At 42.5% G+C, this 4476-nt stretch overlaps 1 long non-coding RNA gene across 1 annotated transcript; it reads right to left on the reverse strand.

Annotated features, from left to right (window-relative positions):
• Window positions 1-663: 663 nt before the first annotated feature.
• LOC120439212 lies at window positions 664-3659 on the reverse strand. The gene is made up of 3 exons (XR_005612461.1): window positions 3622-3659; window positions 1237-1410; window positions 664-725 (listed from the first exon to the last, which is right to left on the reverse strand). It is a non-coding gene; the product is annotated as an uncharacterized LOC120439212 (long non-coding RNA).
• Window positions 3660-4476: the final 817 nt, after the last annotated feature.

The following is a 4476-nucleotide window of genomic DNA, read 5'->3' on the forward strand; positions in this document are numbered from 1 at the left end:
TTTCTATATATTGCAGATGTTGCAGAAATTGACAGTAAAGAACTCAGAGATCCAGCGCTGTCTCCTGCCCCTTATTTATACACCTAAACACAACGACAGGCGTAACTCACACAAACGGGTAACATAAGGCTCAGATGCTTTGGACATGTTCACATATACTGGACACAGAATGATGAAGATGGAGCTGCAGGAAGGAGGGACAGAGGAAAACACAGAAAAGATTCACAGATGTGGTTAAAAAGGACACGACAGGTTCTCTTTGTTAGTTTGGTTTTTCTTTATTTGGTAAAGATTCAGAAATAAAGAGAAGATCACATGTTTGAATATAATATTAATGTTCTGTAATTACACAAGTTGTAAAATATTTCCAGAGTCAGACAGAGACTGTGCAGAGACTGTAGAAGGACAGAGCAGCAGCAGAGCAGTCCACTGATGATCCTCTGTCAGATCCAGAGGGACACACAGGGATGATGCTGGACTCTGCATTGTGTCTGACAGTGGAGCTGTTCTCAGAGCAGTTCACTCTGCAGCACTGAGAGTCATCTGCACTTCATTCCTCTGTCAGTCACTGCTGGATGAAGCTCTCCTCTCCACTCCACCTCCCAGTGACATGGCCCAGTCAGAGCGTCTCTACACACAAGCTGCTGCTGCTTCAACCTCTCTGGATCATCAGGACACAGCTCATTTTCTTTCAGCACAGACACCGTCCTGTTTACCACCCCCACCTGCAGAGAGAAGGAGGCAGAGCAGAGGAGATAAGCAAGTGTTTCCAAAGACTCTTCAACAGCTGTCAGTCAGTGATGCAGCACATCCAGTATAAAGAGCAGCAGGGACTTCAGTGCTGGGACTGTACTAGGACTCATCATTAACTTTTTCTAATCTTTGGATTTTTATTGAAGTTGATGAAAATGTTTTTCGCACCTAGTTTGAGTTTGGACTTTCAACTTTTAAACTTGGAAATGAATGCAGTCATTGGTCTGAGTGCTGCTTTATTCAGAGAGCTGATTGGCTGTTGACAGCGTTTGATCAGAGCGTGTCAGCCGTTACTATGGTGACCATAAAGGTAAGAAACAGGAAGTCTTTGTGTCCAATCCTGAAGCCTGTCACCATTCTCCTCTCACAGCTTCACTGAGAAGCTGCAGCTTTACAGGAAACACTGGATCTTTGTTTCATACTGACTGTGTTTAGTACAATACTGCTGACAGCACCACCCACTCACTCCATCACTCTACTTACACCAGAGTCTCCAGTCTGTAGTCTGGACTCTGCTGAAGATCCCTCAGCTGCTTCACATCTGGATCCAGCAGCTTGTTCAGGCTCAGGTCCAGCTCTCTCAGATGGGAAGGGTTGGACTTCAGTGCTGCTGCCAGATAATCACAGCTGATCTTTGACAAACCACAGTCCTTCAGTCTGTATAAAGAATGAAAGGTGTAAGTTTATTAGACAAAGTGTGAGCTTGAAATCATTCAGTGTTTCATCATCTGTTCAGAGCTGAAGAAGGTTCAGAATGTAGAAGTTTAGAAAATGGAAACTCCAAACAGCTGAAGCCAACAGGAAGCAGCTTCAAACAAACACAACAAGAGAAAAAACTCTGAATGTTTCACATTAAAGTCGTACATTTCTCATAAAAACAGGAAAGGGACTTGGAAAAGTCGTGTTTTTCCTTCCTGGAACCACATGGCTTCACTTTTAAAGGTGAAGTGTGAAAGAAATGGACATACTTGAAGTCCAACACCTTTTTTCAGTCACATTATTAAAGCAGACAAACTACAAGCTCATTTTCATTCCAACAAGTCATCTTCTGACCTGGACTAACAACACTGGTCTCTATGTGCAGCTGGCTGTGAGACCAGTGCTCAGGGAGCGTCTACAAAGTGCAACACTGAAAGAACATCACACACTAATTTGCTTCCAGCACTTTCACACAAACATCTACTGTCATTATTGTCACCAAACTCTGTGGATCCTTTATTGGAAATTCAAATGGGATCAAATGGTCAGACAAAAGAGGGTTATAAGAAAATATGATGAAATGTTGTGTATTAGCAGCAAGTTATTGAATCATTTTCCTCAGAAACCAAACAAAATGATTGACAAACATGTTTTTACAAACTCAGTGTTGGACATGGATCAGCAGGATAACCTGATGTTTAAAAGCATTTTAGTCTTGCTGTATGAGAGTCCAGATATTACTCAATATTTATGGATGATGTTCTTTCAGTGTTGCACTTTGTAGACGCTCCCTGAGCCTCACAGCCAGCTGCACATGGACCAGCTGACATTACCCAGCATTAGAGGCAGGTGTAAAAAATTAATGTTCCCATTTAAATGCTTTTAATTTGAATAAAGCGATGTTGATTCATTCAATCCTGAATCGATTTTTAATATAAATGTATTTTGCCAGAATCTCAGGTTAAAGCTCCCAAAAGTATTTCAACAACAACCAAACAGATAAAACAGTAAATGAGAGCAGCTAAACACACAAAGATGGAAACACAGAGCGTGGATCATTCACTCGACGGCACGTACACGGACACGCCGTCGGGGCTGAAAGTGGACAGCTCACAGATCCTGAAGCTGCAGGTTTCATCTGTCTCCAACCAAAACTGAGTGAACCAGCAGCAAAAGAAGATCCAAACTCTGCTTCACGTTTGATAAATATGCACATGAATTCTCTCTGACTTTGGCTGTTACTGCCTGCACAGCTCTCTCTCTCTCAGTGTACTCCAAGAACAGTTTAGCTTCAAACATCTGTTTCTACATCATTCACTGTTTATTAGCTACCAGTCTGCTGTTGTGTTCAGTGCTGTCGGCTTCTGACAGTAAAGCCTCATTTCTGCTGTTCGATGTAAACTTTTTAAAATGATGACAGATTACAAACTCTCAGCTGTGTCTGTAACTTTGCTTCACTTCAGCAGCATCAGGTCATGTTCACATGTTGATTCATGGTTTGCTTCAGTTTTTGATCGACTGCAGAATATTTTGAAGGTTATCTGCTATAAAAAGCTAGAAGAGGAAAATCTGCTTCATGTGTTTCTGTTTGATCCTTTTCTGGACTCTCCAGAAAACCACACAGATGCTTCACTCCTGAATCCTGCAGCTTGTTGTTCCATTGTAGGTCCAGCTGTCTCAGATGGGAGGGGTTGGACTTCAGCGCTGCTGACTTTGACACAAAGGCCTCTGCTGTGATGATCACACCTCTGATCAAGTCTCACAGTGTCACAACTGATAAATGATCAGAGTTAGAATATTTCTGACTGTCTGCTGTGTGCCGTGACCTTTGACCTGCTAAAGAGAGTCAGCTGTGAATTATTCATTGTTGTGTCTGATACTTAGAACTGTGAGGAAGACGCTACACAGTTAATCAGGTCCCCTCTCTCTGAATTAGGAAAGGTGGGCAGGCCGCGTGTGGGCCGCGGGCCATACGTTAGGTATCACTGTTTGAAATGTGAACATTGTTCTGCTGCAGTCAATGGACTAAACCAGAGAAGAAGAAAACAGACTTTACCATGAAGATCCTCAGTGTGGATCAGTATAATATCAGCCTGATGTCTGCAGTTTAGTGTCAGTACAACTTTCACATCATATTCATCTCAGCACAACTAAAACATGCTGACTGACCTCAGAGTTTCAAGTCCACATCCTGGACTCTCCAGGAAACCACACAGATGCTTCACTCCTGAATCCTGCAGCTTGTTGTTCCATTGTAGGTCCAGTTCTCTCAGATGGGAGGGGTTGGACTTCAGCGCTGCTGCCAGATAATCACAGCTGATCTCTGACAAACCACAGTCCTTCAATCTGTATAAAGAATGAAAGATGTACGTTTATTAGACAAAGTGTGAGCTTGAAATCATTCAGTGTTTCATCATCTGTTCAGAGCTGAAGAAGGTTCAGAATGTAGAAGTTTAGAAAATGGAAACTCCAAACAGCTGAAGCCAACAGGAAGCAGCTTCAAACAGGAAACTGTACAGAGTTTCAGACTATATGCCCCGATGCAGCCAGTTGGATTTTGGAGATTTGAATCTCTGTTCTTTGACTAAGTCCTTGAATCATTTCTTCCAGTTGGTCCAACAAGACAGACTAAGTATTGGACATGTGTTGTGGCTCCATTAGGGGATCTTCTAAATGTAATGTGATGGCCCCTCTGGGTCTGTCAGATCACAGGACTAAAGAGAGCTCAAACTGGGCACACAGTGGTTCCAGTCTGGACCAAAGACTCTATACTGGAACTGAGGGACTGCTTTGACTGCACCCACTGGGACTTTTTAAAGGCTCATGTTCTCACTTAGATCATCGATTTCTACTTAATTTCTTTCTGTGAAAAATGGGGATTACTTTGAAAACAGGAAGTATTTTCCCCAATAAGCAGCCCTGGATTAGTAAATCACTCCAACATGTTCTCAGGCAGAAGAAGCTGTCTTGTTATGAGGGAGAGAAGAAAAAAAATGAGACACAGAATCTTGTTGAAAGAGAGAT

This window comes from Oreochromis aureus, linkage group 3 (genome assembly GCF_013358895.1).
Source record: "Oreochromis aureus strain Israel breed Guangdong linkage group 3, ZZ_aureus, whole genome shotgun sequence".
Classification (NCBI taxonomy): Eukaryota; Metazoa; Chordata; class Actinopteri; order Cichliformes; family Cichlidae; genus Oreochromis; species Oreochromis aureus.